The sequence below is a fragment of the Callithrix jacchus genome, chromosome 7 (genome assembly GCF_049354715.1).
Source record: "Callithrix jacchus isolate 240 chromosome 7, calJac240_pri, whole genome shotgun sequence".
Taxonomy (NCBI): Eukaryota; Metazoa; Chordata; class Mammalia; order Primates; family Cebidae; genus Callithrix; species Callithrix jacchus.
This window is the reverse complement of record NC_133508.1, coordinates 102,910,128-102,924,505: the sequence shown is the minus strand read 5'-3', so window position 1 is coordinate 102,924,505 and position 14,378 is coordinate 102,910,128. Positions and strand designations below refer to the sequence as shown.

At 43.0% G+C, this 14,378-nt stretch overlaps 1 pseudogene; it reads right to left on the bottom strand.

Annotated features, from left to right (window-relative positions):
• Positions 1–2,343: 2,343 nt before the first annotated feature.
• Positions 2,344–10,574, bottom strand: LOC144577199 (uncharacterized; annotated as a pseudogene).
• Between the last annotated feature and the right edge of the window lie 3,804 nt (positions 10,575–14,378).

The following is a 14,378-nucleotide window of genomic DNA, read 5'->3' as shown; positions in this document are numbered from 1 at the left end:
ACAACCATTCTCTGTTCTTCCTGTTCTTCTTCGTCTTTCTTTCATCCCTTATATTTTTCCTTTCTCTTTCTTCATCCCCTTTTCCTACCACTTCTCTATGATAAAAAAAAAAAACACTCACTATATAATAGCAATGGTAAGCCTTGTTGATTTTTTTTTTTATTCCACAAATACTGATCTCTAAAGATGATTGCTGCTGGAAATTTGGCCCTGTTGTATTCAAGAATATCCAGGTGCAAAAGATGTCAATGTGCACAGAAGCAAAGCAGCTATTAAAATAGGTTAGTAGAGGCTGGGTGTGGTGGCTGACGCTTGCAATCCCAGTACTTTGGGAGACTGAGGTGGGCAGATCATGAGGTCAAGAGATTGAGATCATCCTGGCCACGGTGAAACCCCATCCCTACTAAAAATGTATAAATTAGCTGGGCATGGTGGCACACACCTCTCATCTCAGCTACTTGGGAGGCTGAAGCAGGAGAATCACTTGAGCCCAGGAGGTGGTAGTTGCAGTGAGCTGAGATCGTGCCACTGCACTCCAGCCTGGTGACAGAGACTCCATCTCAAAAATAAAAAATAAAAAAAGAAATAGCTTAGTAGAGTGCAGGTTACCAGAGACGTTTACAGCAGAGGTTCTAGAGTCAGGCAGCCTGGGTTAATAATATTGTCACTCAGCCATTTACTAGCTGTATGATCTTGGGATGGTTTCTTAATCTGTGAGCCTCGGTTACATTATCTATAAAACAAAGATGATATTATTCTCTATGTCATCTGTCTATTGTGAAAAATAAGTGAGTAAAAACACACAAAATAGCCAAGAATAGTGTTTAGCCTGTCATAACTGTTCAATCAGTGTGTTTATGTATTTTAAATGGAAGATGCAAGAAAGCCTGGGTGTAGTAAAGAATTCTGGGAATCCGTGATATATAAGCTGAGCTTTGAAGAATGACCAGATAATTATCTTCAACAGATGAAGAGGGGGCAATGATATTTCAGGAAGTGGGACCATCATCCCAAAGACCCTAAAGAGAAAGAACGCATCATTCACTGGCTAATACGAACAATAACAATAACCAGAAAACTGCTAAAACATGAAAAGCACAAAGATGTAGAACCAATATTTTCCTTTAATTCCTTTATTTAGAGATAATAGCTGAATAATTTGATGGTTTCATTGTAGACTCTGTAAAGCCCAGATTTTAGAGCAATAAGTGCATTTTTTAAATGCCTTATAACCTACTTGTTTTTCTGGCTACAAATTAATTATGAACATTTGTCCATGTCATTATTCTTCTACAACACAATTTTAATAGCTACATAGCATTCTATAATAACTTTAAAACTTAAGAGTATTTCAATTTATAAATAGCATACTACTTCATATATTTTTAGCACATATTAAATATTTTTAAATAATGTCTTAGAATTGGAATTGCTGAGTTAAGCAGTATGACCATTTTAGGGTTTTGATATATGTGGCCTGTCAAGATACCCTTCGGAAAAATCATGTATAAATAGAGAATGTTTTTATTGTCCTTTTTGGTAATGCGAGCACTTGCTAAAGGATATGCACTCTCCAAGAGTAAGAAATTTTAGGCAGGGCACAGTGGTTCACGCCTGTAATCCCAGCACTTTGGGAAGCCGAAGCAGGTGGATCACGAGGTCAAGAGATCGAGTCCATCCTGGCCAACAGGGTAAAACCCTGTCTCTACTAAAAATACAAAACTTAGCTGGGTGTGGTGGCGTGCACCTGTAATATCCTAGCTGCTCAGGAGACTGAGGCAGGAGAATCACTTGAACCTGGGAGGTGGAGGTTGCAGGGAACCAAGATCACACCACTGCAGTGCAGTTTGGTGACAGAGTGAGACTCTGTCTCAAAAAAAAAAAAAAAAGAAAAGAAATTTTATGGATGAGAAATGAGTGCATACATAACATGCAATTAATTATTTGTGGGACACAGCAATTAATCTCATGTCCAGAGGAAAAGATAAGACAAAAGCATGAGTTCTGGAAGATTATCATGGATTTTTGCTTGGCGCTCTGCCAGGAGGCAAGGAGAACGAAGTGGTTCTGTTCTCAGATACTTAGTCAGTTTTGTTGAGTTTCTGGCAATATACTTCTTTCAAAACGTACTCCTCCTATTTGGTAAATTGATTTAGATAACTCCCAGTCCATTCCCATTAGTGACAACAGCACTACCAGCCTTTTTCCTGCTCACTTCTCACTTTCATTGGAAGTGTGTATGAAAATGGATTTCCACCTTTGCTATTAAGTGGGCCTTAGAAGTAAATCAATTTTTTTTTTTTTTTTTTTTTGGAGATCTGTGTGCCTTTATTAGCAGAGCCACTACTTGACGGGGATGAAGCGGGAGGAGTAGCCCCGATGCCCTGCCAGCCGTGCTTCATGGGCTTGTAGGTGATGGAGAACTCACCCATGTAGTGGCCGATCATCTCTGGCTTGATTTCCACCTGGTTGAAAGTCTTGCAGTTGTAGACGCCCACCATGCTGCCCACCATCTCCTGCAGGGATCAAGTCCCGCAGGTGCGTCTTCACCACTTCCGGCTTCTCCACGGGCGGCACCTCCTTCTTGGACTTGCGCAGGCGCTTCGGCAAAGAGCACAGCTTCGGCAGAGAGCGCTGCTTCCGCAGAGAGCTCTGCTTCCACCAATGGCCCCGGTTCAGCGCTGCTGCAGGCGCGCACTGTACAACTGCATCAGCTGCTCGTAGGACATGTCCAGCAACTGGTCCAGGTCCACGCCGCGGTAGGTGAAGTTTCGGAAGGTCCACTTCTTCTTCTGCTCTACTTCTGCCATCTTGCCATATCCTCTGAAAAGACCGAGGAGGTTCTAATATGTGTTAGGTTTTTACTATGGACCATTCATTTGCATACATATAGCATTTAGTCCCCCAGTAACTCTCTAGGTAATTATTATCATAAAAATCGCCATTTAATCAAAGATGTAATCGAAACTTAAAGAGATTAAGTGATTTAGTGATCCTGCTGCAAATAACTAGCAGAGTGGGCATTCTGACCTCACTCTGCTGGTTGCCAAAGCCCAGCCTGCTTCCACTGCCTCCAAGAAATGGAAACAGTGCAGATAAGAATTCCACATAAGCTCAGCCGGGTACAGTGGCTCATACCTGTAATCCTAGCACTCTGGGAGGCAGAGGCCAGAGGATCACTTGAGGCCAGGAGTTTGAGACCAGCCTAACCAACATGGCATCCCATCTTTACTAATAATACAAAAATTAGCCACGCATAGTGGTGTGTGCCTATAGTCCCAGCTACTTGGGAGGCTGAGGCACATAAATCACTTGAACCCAGGAGATGAAGGTGGCAGTGAGCTGAGATCATGCCACAGCATTCCAGCCTGGGCAACAGAGCTAGACTCCATCTCAGAAAAACAAAACTAAACTAAACAAACAAAAAAAAATTCCACACAAGCTTATTCTAGGAGAGGTTTCAGGGAATTTCTATTTTTTCCATTGTTCCTTGGGATAATCAAGAAGCCTGAACTGATATATTAGAACAAACACTTGGTTTAAAAAACAAAGACCCAAGGGAGAAGAGGTTTGGTGCTTTGAAGAAGGCCAGGTGACAAAAGCAACAGGGAACCTGGCAGAGTAGGTGTTCAGGTGTTCAGTTACTATCTGTTTGTTAAATGAGACATTGCAAGGTACAGGCTGTTTTCAGATTGCTGCTTTACTCTTTACTTTCTCCATGATACCACCAGCTGGCCACTCATTGGGATGTTAAATGAAATTAGAATATGATTTGGGCTGGTTTCAGATCCTACCTTCAAGGCTTCTGGCTAGAGTCCAGTGTAGAACTTCAGATCAATCTTGGCCAAGACAAATGATTTACATTTGAAACCCAGAGCTGAACGGACTGTCTATGAGTGTGTGTGGTGGTATTTAGGGGAGGAGGGCAGTGACGCTCAGATTAGGAGGATGTGTGATGACATGTGCTTCCTGGTGCTACTCTTGAAAGTGTAAGGAGACTTCTCTGGGTTGTCTCTGCAGGCTGAAGGGCTGTGTTGAGCTTTGACCTTAAAACTATCTATCCTGGCCGGGCACGGTGGCTCACGCCTATAATCCCAGCACGCTGCGAGGCCAAGGCGGGTGGATTATAAGGTCAAGAGATCGAGACCATCCTGGTCAACATGGTGAAACCCCGTCTCTACTAAAAATACAAAAAATTAGCTGGGCATGGTGGTGCATGCCTGTAGTCCCAGCTACTCGGAGGGCTGAGGCAGGAGAATTGCTTCAACCTGGGAGGCAGAGGTTGCGGTGAGCCAAAATCACGCCATTGCACTCCAGCCTGGGTAATAAGAGCGAAACTCGCATCTCAAAAAAAAAACAAAAAACTATCTATCCTTCCTCTTCCCAGGACCTCAGCTTCCCTCTGAACCTAGACTACATCCTTAAGAAGGAAATGAAAATTCAAAGCAGACTTGCAAGAGGCAGAGTTTCACCATGTTGGCCAGGCTGGTCTCCAACTCCCGACCTCAGATCATCCACCGGCCTCAGCCTCCCAAAGTATTGGGATTACAGGCATGAGCCACTGTGCCTGGCCCTTTTGACATGTTTGGTGCTCTAAAAACCACAGGATGGTGATCAAAGGCAAATAATTCATCATCACAGGTGTCAAAAACTTAGGAGCCGATAAAGTTTACTAAAGTGTTGGTAGAAAGGCACTACAGAAGTAGACTCTCCCTATCTAAAAATAAAATATTGCAACAGGAGACGGAACTTTAGAGGGCATGCAAAGCAGATACTTTCTGTGTATCACTGCCAGTGTCACAGAGGCTGTAAGTTCTGGGCCCTAAGATTAATGTAGGAAGATATAAAACACCTCTCTCTGACAGTTGTAAACCGTTGTCTTACAACTGAGTGTGGCATATGTGTGACACATGGAGTGTATGTGCCTGATGTTCAAATGGAAGAAAAAAATGAATGAACATTTTCTTTCCCTAAATTTTTCACTGCAAGAATTAGGAAATGAGGGTAGTCTTCTCATGGACTCTTATACATATTCAGAAGACATATTTTAGCTCAATGGAAAGACTCAAGATTCAGGAGGCTGAAGTGGCAGATCTCTTGAGCCCAGGAGTTGGAGTCTAACCTGTGCAGCGTGGTGAAACCTTGTCTCTACTAAAAATACAAAAAATTAGCCATGCCTATCGTCCCAGCTACTCAGGAGACTGAGGTAGGAGAATCACCTAAGCACAGGAAGTCAAGGCTACAGGGTGCCAAGATTGTACCACTGCACTCCAGCCTGAGTGACAGAGCAAGATCCTGTCTCAAAAAAATAAAAAACAAATAAAAAAGATTGAAGAATTCCTAATGCAAAATACAACTTAAACAACTTATTTACTTTCAGAGATTCAGATTAGACACTGAACTACAGCAGGGACCATTGAGAAGGTTGTGTAATTGTAGAATTGAGCATTCTACATGTTTTTCATTTGATGAGTACCTAAGTCATTAGTGAGCAAAGTGGCAGAAAATGGCATGCCAACATCTTCAACATTTTCATTCAATTAAAATTGTTTTTTGCTATTGTTTAAATTCTATATTATGGAATTTGTGAAACACAAAAGCAGAGAAAATAATATAATCAAATCTCAGGTGCACAACAACTAATTTCAACTAATGTCAACATGTTGCCATTATTTTTATTTCATCAGTACTTCCCTCCCCACATCAACCTACACACAAAACAATTGTTTTATTTTGCTCGACTATATTAAAGCAAACCCCAGAAATAGAATTATTTCACTGTCAGTACCTCACTAGATATGGCTGACAGACAGAGCCTTTGACTTTATCATAACCTAACATTGTTATAACACCCAACAATTTTTTTTCAATTTCCTAACATCATGTAATTCCCAGCCTGTGACTGATTTTCCCTGGTAATGTATTTATAATCGAAGGTCCACATAGTGAATTTTATCAGTATGATTCTTAAGTCTCTTAATATATAGGAGTTCTCCCCCTTTCTTTGCTTTCATGTCATTTTTCTGCTGAAGAAAAATCATTCGTCTTGTAGAATTTCTCACATTCTGGATGTGGCTGTTACATCATCTTGTTGGCATTAACCTCTTCTTCTATGCTTTGCAGTTTTTGGTACCCAAGGTGAAATTCAGAGCAGAGGTCAGCAAACTGTAGCCAGGGTGCCAGATGCCTATTTTTGCATATAACATTTCTTTGGAACACAGCCATGCTCATTTCTTCATGTGTTGACTATGGCTGCTTTCAGGCTACTACAGCAGGTAAATAGTTGTGACTGAAACCGTATGGCCTCTAATGCTGACAATATTTATCATATGGACCTTCAAGAACAAGTTTGCCAACTCCTGATCTAGAGGCTTGAATAAACTCAATGGCTTCGATGAGCTCCAAACAAATTCTCTCATCCCCACATTGTGTAGCAGCAGTATCAGCACAACAGAGGGAGTAGGGTTCAATATGTCAACAAGCTCAGCCACTTCTTTATGTGCTTGATGGGTTATGCACATGAAGAGCCCCAAGTGGCCAGGTGGTAGGCATGGCTTCCAACTTACAACACCGTGCACAGGCATGCCTTGGAAGAGGCATTCTCACTTCTATGAGAAAGAGGACCTCTACCCAGCAGAACTTAAGGTTGTGAGGACAACCTTAAGCATCCCACTATGGAAAGTGTAAATTCCCCAGCTGAGTCACTGAAAGTAAAGAGGTCACACTTATTTCCATCTCTTGTTTCCTGGATCCATATATTCTAGCTATTGAGAGCATACCATCATATATTAGCCATTAATTTGTTTAACACATGCTGGACATCCCCAGATGGTGCTATCCCAGAGCAATTGCTTTAGTCCAGCCTTCCCAAGCTCATTCCAATGCTACGTGGGCACCCACTTCTGAGTACTAAATAGTATAATCAATAAATCCTGTGGTCATGTGACCATTCTTGTACTTCCTTTTTAGCAGTGTGGTCTCTTAGTCCAAAGGAATGTTGTATTAGATATCATACAGCAGGTTATGACTTCCACAAGCTGTCAGAACATGTTGCTGGCACAGATACTGCACACAGCAAAGTCACACCACTCTTGCAGTAGGTATGAACTCCTGTGAAGACAAATTACTCACCACTCCACGTTAGAAAGCGTCTAACGTCAACACTCCACCCAGTGGCTAACTGGTCCAGATTGGTAAATTCTGTAAACAGAATTTGAAGGACTGGCTATATAGTTTGAGAGGCCCTGTGCAAAATGAAAAGGGGTGTGTGTGTGTGTGTGTGTGTGTGTAACACCCCCCACACACACCCCTTTTCATTTTGCACAGGGCCTCTGAAACTATATAGCAATGAAAAGGTGGAGAGGGTTGCTTTACACACACACACACCCCTTTTCACTTTGCACAGGGCCTCTCAAACTGTACAGCCAGCCCTGTTACTCGTCTCCCTCAGAACTGGAAATAAGTCAGCCCTGGAGAGAAAAAAGTCCATGCAGTTGGCCCCAAAAGTATCTATTCCTGCCATGGCCCAGTTGTTCATGGGCCCATTGCTCAAGCACTGACATGGCTGAGGATTGAAGCTGACTTGACATCTACAGGAGGAGTCATTTCATCCACCTGCTAATTGAGAGACCCCTCAGGTAGATATTAATACTGTGGATGGAAACCCAGTTATACCTCTGTGTCAGTATAAGCTCTCTAGCATGCAAACTCATCTTTCTTTCCTGGGGAACTTAGCTACCAGGGGATATATCAGTTAAGACTGTTAATTCATCAAAGAGACTTTAATGACCTCAAAACTGAAAAAGGAAGAGGTGAAATATGCTCCCTTTGTTCCCAAGAAACTCAATGACTTCTATTGACTTCTTCTCTGGAGATAAGTCATGTGCTTTCCAAGAGCCAGCCATGGCCAAGTTTCAAAAAAAAAAAAACCCTATTATGCCTTCCCTCAAGGCAAGGGGTACAAGCTTGACTGACATTTGCATAAGTAAAAGAGAAAAGTGACTCCTCCCAGAGCAATATCTGCTCCTAAGGGTGCCTTCCATCTATATCACTGGAGAAATTCAAACTGGGAGCCTTTAAATGGCATCTTTTCTTGCATAAAATAAAGAGCCCTCAGCTAGAAGTATCCCACTACAAGATCACAAGGGTATGATATGCCATGCTATAGAACTTGTATTTTATTTCAAGAGGAGAATCAGAACTAAATAGCTTTAAGTAGAGGAGAGACTTTGATTAGATTTTTATTTGGGGGAAAAGTATTCTAACTGCTGTGTGGAAGTTGATTTTTAGAACAGCATCATTGCAAGCTGAGATATCTATGAGGAAGTCACTGGAATTTATAGTAGACCAGGCTAGAGTTGTGACAGTAATGATAGAAATAAGTAAACTGAGTGAAGAGATTGAATCTAGTAGGCTTATTTGTGTATGGGACATGAGCGAGAATCAGGGATCAAAACAGACACCCAGCTTTTCAACTTGGACGAGGATGAATGCTAGAGGTAGTCACTTATACTATGAACACAGAGGGAGAAAAGGGTTGGTGGGAAAAACAGATGATTATCAACTGTTGGGGACTCCTTGGGTTTGATGCAGATCTGGGTTGAAACCAGGTCTCCCTCCATCACAGTCCAGTCCAGGCCATCTGTTGCACAGGGAGCATTCACATGGAGATGTCCAGACAGCAGCTAGGTGAATGCGCCTGGGACTGAGAAGAACGGTCTGGCTGAGACATGTGTCTATGCATCATCAAAAATTGGATAATAACTAAAGCTATAGAAATGGAGGAGCTATTCTAGGGAAACTATGTAGATTGAAGAAATAACAGGTCATGTATCCAGCTCTAGGAAACACCAGAAATAAAGGGTCATGTATCCAGCCCTAGGAAACACCAGAATAAACACGACTCTCCATAGGAGTCTAAGACAGTAGCCAGAGAGCTAGGGAAATCATGAGAGTCTTACATTACAGCAGCCAAGATCACATGACATTTAAAGGAAGAAGGGATCGTCAACAGAGTCAATGCTGCCAAATGAAGAAATAAGGACTGCAGCAAGGAGCCGCTTTTCAGTCTAAATGCCAAAGACTCGCCTTTCCTTATTGAGCAATATTCATGGCATGCTATCAGGGTCAGGATCCACTCAGGGAGACTGAACACACTAACTTTGTTAGAGAGAAGGCATTCGGTGCAAGGAGTGGGTCACAGGAGTGGCCGGAAGAACAAAAGGGCCACTGCAATGGCCTAGAGAACAAGAACTGCAGGAAGCAACTGCAACTCCTGGGAGTGAGGAATCTAAAGGGGAAAGATGGAGTTTCCAGAATGAACAGCTGGGAGAAGTTCTGGGGTCCCGGAGTTCAGACTTCTTGGAGGAAGCTCTGGTAAGCTGGTGCTCAGATCACTGAGGAAGAAGAATGCAGCCAAGGCTTGGATTATGAAGGAATTTTTAAGGCCAATCTGGTGAAGGACCATAGCACGGCCTGTTCGCTGACTGCTAATGGAGAGCAACCCAGCTGCTGCTGGCAACCTGGGGACATGGAAAGGCTGGAGCCAACTGTCTGTGGTTCTAAAGAAAGAAGGACAGGAATAGAAAAGCAGGAAGTCCATTTTCCCCTTCTCTCACTTCTCAGCCACTTTCTAGTGCCTCCCATTGGCAAAACCTAAGGAAAGCAGCTGGCAAAGGAGTTTAGGAAATGCAGTTTGCAAAATCCCAGGCCCAGTTGCTGAAAGATAACAGATTTTTAAGTACCAGCATGTAAGACCACATACAGTCTGCCCCCATAAAACCAAGTAGCTTGAGCCATGAAATTCAGCATTGCTCTCCACCAGACGTAAAAACACGAGCAAGTAACATGCATCTAAACTGCTGCTTCCTCTCTTATAAAACAAGAATTTAATAGTACATGTCTTCTATTGTACAACGTACTCAATCCTGAAAAATCTCACAGTCGACAAAATTACACTAAAAATAAAGGACTAAAGGGGAAAAATGAAATTGGGCATATCTCTCAAAAGCTGTAAACCTTTGCAACCAGAAAGAAAAAACAATAGCTGGAATCTCTGGAGATAACTTGGACAGTCTAGACCGGTTGCTCAGCACAGTTGAAGGCTGCTTCAGGGGTTATGGGAAAAGCTCAGAGTTATAGAGTGGAGATGGTATCATATGGGTGCTAAGAAAATGCAGACAGAAGTGAAGATCTGAACCAGAGGGGCTGTAGTGAATGTAGACAGAAGGGCACGTGTACCTGCCAAGAGCCAGGAGCTTGTGTAAGGCTGAGTTCTCTAGAGAGGGAGCCCCATGGCAGACTCTCATTTTTAATTTTCTTAAAATAAAGCAGTAAGGGCCTGAGACTAAGCCACGGTAGAGCTGAGGGCTTTCTTACTTCCTGCTAAACATTCTGATTTTACTCCTGCTCTTCTAATTCCCCTAGCCCGGCAGAGGGAGAGGAAGAGTGGGGGTGGGGAGGAGACTGTATCTGAACCAACTCAACTTCACTGTACTGAAATCATTCCCTTATTTTCCAATCAAGTATGAGCTAACTGTTGTTACAGAAACATACATTGTGGCAGAACGAACCATACTCATATTACAGTGTTTCCTGAGAAGTAAATAGGAAAACTCATGAGAAGTGCTGAGCAGAATCCAAGGCCCCAGGAGGAAGTTCGTACCTGTGCTGTTGTTCTTATGCCCCTTCCATCTTCTTAAGCTGCTTTCTCACATGCAGCCTTAACTGTCAAGTAGCACCTGCCATGTGTTCTTGCAGTTTCATGCATCCGCATGGTTGCCTCTGCCTAAAATGTCTACCAGTCTCCTAGCCATACCCTCAAGGTGTCTGGTTAATTCCTATTCCTTCCCTGCCTTAGCCTACAGAGGCCTCTGAGACTCTCTGTCCTAGACTCCTAGAGAGCCCCGGCCATCCCTCTAGAGCACTTACACTGCTGCTGACTGTGTCTCCAACAGGAGATGAGACTACTGGAGCCCAAGTACTCTCATGTCTACAGCCTCAGTGTCAATTACAGTGCCTGGAACCGTCAATGGTTGGCTCTTGACAAGATTATCTCACAGGGAATAGTCAATAATAACCTGGGATTAGACTGCAGAAGGGTTTAGAATTCAAGTATTATTTGGCCAATACTGGGTAACTTGCAAATGTGTTTAGAAAGGCAGTCAAAATTGGCCCTCAGACCAATGAATGCAGCATCTCTAGGTCAGTTGGACTGGATGAGGGCAGACTGAGGTGTGAAACCTCAGGAGGCTCATGCCACGGGAAGAGCAGAGGTGATGGGAGTAAGGCAGGGAGCCCATAGAGGGAAGGAGGGGAGCAGGGAGAGCCTGAGATGGAAGCTTTAGAACTTGGCAATTGCTGAGATGGAGAGAAGACTCCACAGCAACTCTTCACATTTTATGCTTAGGATTCTGGAAGGATATTGGCCCTCTTTCAAAACGGGAAAAGGGGAAGCAAAAGCTTATTGGGAGTGAGAAGTTCAGTGTGATTTTGCTCATCTGGTGTTTCACTTGCAAAGGTGGAAACCCAAGCTTTAGCCCCTCTCAGCCCAAGTTAAGCTATTGGTTAGTAAGTCTTTTTGTTTTTTTGGTTTTTTTCTTTTTCTGGTATTACAGGCACACACCACCATGCTTGGCTAATTTGGAATTCTGAGTAGAGACAGGGTTTCACCATGTTGGTCAGGCTAGTCTCGAACTCCTGACCTTAAGTGATCTGCCCGCCTCTGCCTCCCAAAGTGCTGGGATTACAGGCATGAGCCACCACTTTGTTTTTGTTTGTTCGTCTGTTTTAGATGGAGTCTTGCTCTGTCACTCAGACTAGAGTGCAGTGGTGCAAGCTCAGCTCACTGCAATCTTCACCTCCTGGGTTGAAGCAATTCTCCTGCCTCAGCCTCCTAAGTAGCTGGGATTGTAGGTGTGTGCCACCCTGCCAGGCTAATTTTTGTATTTTTACTACAGAATACATTTCCCCATGATAACCAGGCTGGTCTCGAATGCCTGGCCTCAAGTGATCTGCTCACCTCAGCCTCCCAAAACTCTAGGATTACAGGAGCGAGCCACAACTCCCGGACTGTTAGTAGGTTTTCAATGTCAATGTGCACAATCTTTCCAGTAGGGTTTAAAAAAAAAAAAAAACACCTCTGTGGTCTTCCTTCTCTCCCATGCCTTAATACTGAACAAACAATGTCAGTTTCTAGCCACTTGTGAAAATTTTGTGTGGTGGTAGAAAGATAGGGGAGGACTGGGGTAAAAGTAGTGGCCAGGGATGAAGAGTGAAGCAGGATTGAGGATGAAAAGGGACAAAAGCCAGTGCCAGATTTCTGGACTCCAGCACCAGCCGCATGTCATCCCAGCCAAGCAAGTCAAGCGAGTGATGGCAGCAGAGAAGCCAAATAGCTCTGTCCTCTTGTCTTCAAACTGCTGGGGTGAGCGACCTGCAAGAATAAACAGACAAGACCTTTCTTTTCTGTTTTCCCATCTTCCACCTTGGAGATCCGGGTCCATTCTGATTACAACCAAAAGTCCCAGGTATATACAACCAGAGTCTGATTAAAAGACACTCTTTCTTTTTTAAGTTAAAAGATACTAAGTAATCAATATTCACTCTTTCAAAAAAACCTATAAAATGGAGATAAGGAAAAGCAATAACCTTATCACCTTCAGCTAACTACCGTTGGTATTTGGTCTTTCATCACAAATTTTATATTATTTATATTCTTTGTATATGTATGAATATATGCACACATATATTATTGCTAATGTTTTTTTCCAAGATTTAGGATGGAAAAATAACTAGACTTCTAAAGTCATTTATGGATGGTTTCCAATCCTACTGCAAAATTTGGTGTCTGGGTGCTCTGCTGACCTCAGCAACACTTATTTAAAGCCCCAGCATAATGAGGTCAGCTGCCACCTGCCTGCTGTGTCTGCCGACTCTATAATTGTGTATCTCCTCCCAAATTAGGGGGCTCTCTCTTGCTTAAGTCCATAGGCAGATTTTTTTTTTAGCCAGAGGAGTCCTGAATTGCAAGTGAGAAGACCCAATCCTTGGGACTATTTTAGCTTCTAAATGTCCTTCAACTTCAGGGACTGCAGGAGCCAACCAAGTCCTGAGGGGCCTCTGGTGAAGGGAGGGGGAGAGAAAAGAGCTTTCATTTGGAAAATGCCTACTGTTCACCAGTCAGGGAATGCTGGGCCCTCCCTATGAGCCATCCATCTACTTTATTACCCAAGCAGGGTAGAGGCCTCTGACCACATCCTGTTTGAAGGCTGGAGCTTCAGACTTTAGGGCACAGGTCTTTTACTCATAACTCTTCAGACAATGAAAGAATAGAGATAAGCCAAGAATGTCAACACAGGCTTATTCAGGACAATTGCAGATGGCACTATAGTCACTCTGCAGGGCTGCACTGGCAAAGATCCCAGAGCACTGACCCTGAGCCTGAAGCTTCCTTCTGCCTTCTCTGAGATAACCAGCAGGTGGCAGCAGATCACAAGGCAAAGCAGAAGGACGGCCGTAGGGATCTCTGGAAAGAGAGATTCAAAGCACTATACTTTTAAAAATTTGATAGATACGTTTTCTTCACTTCACAAGTAACTTAATGAGTCCTACACTGATTGGCCCCCTCATGATTGTTTCCTGAACTCTTGGAGATTTGGAGCTTAGAAGTCTTCTGTCCTCACCCACTGCCCATGCCAGTTTTTACAGCATGAAAAGTTCTCATCTCCAAGTTAAGAAGTAACCTTTATATGAGAAGCACACTGCTTGATAAGCCTGTTTTGATATTTACATAACTTTAGGCCTAGACTTCTATTCTGCCTCTTTTACTTACTAGTTCTGAGTTATTTGAAAAGTTACTAAGTCCCCCATTTTCTCACTGGAAATTTTAAGCATCATCAGGATTTGAATGAGGATGTGGGTTTAAATGACCAGCACAACACTTGCCACATGGAAATTCCTCAGTACATGTCAGTTATCTCACCCCTTCTAGGAGAAGTGAGGCAAATTAAGAGAACCTGTTATGGGGAGCGCTGTCATTCCAAATAGTTACAAAGAGATAGAGAAAATGATTCTCAAGCCAGAATTTTGAAATACAAGCCAAGTAAACACTTCATTTTCCTAAACATTTCACTCAAATCAGCTTTGTCTAATTATGTGCAACAGAAGTTTACCAAAGATCTGTCATGTGCAAGGCATAATTACAGACACTGGAGGTCCACATATAAGTAAGACACTGCTTGGTGCAGCTCTCTGGAAATGGACAGTACAGGTATAGCAGGAAAGCAACGGAAGTATTAAAATAAATATAACTTGCCCAGAGAGCCCCACTCTCAAGACCCAGGCACTGGCTCCAAATGACTAAGACAGACTGATTCAAG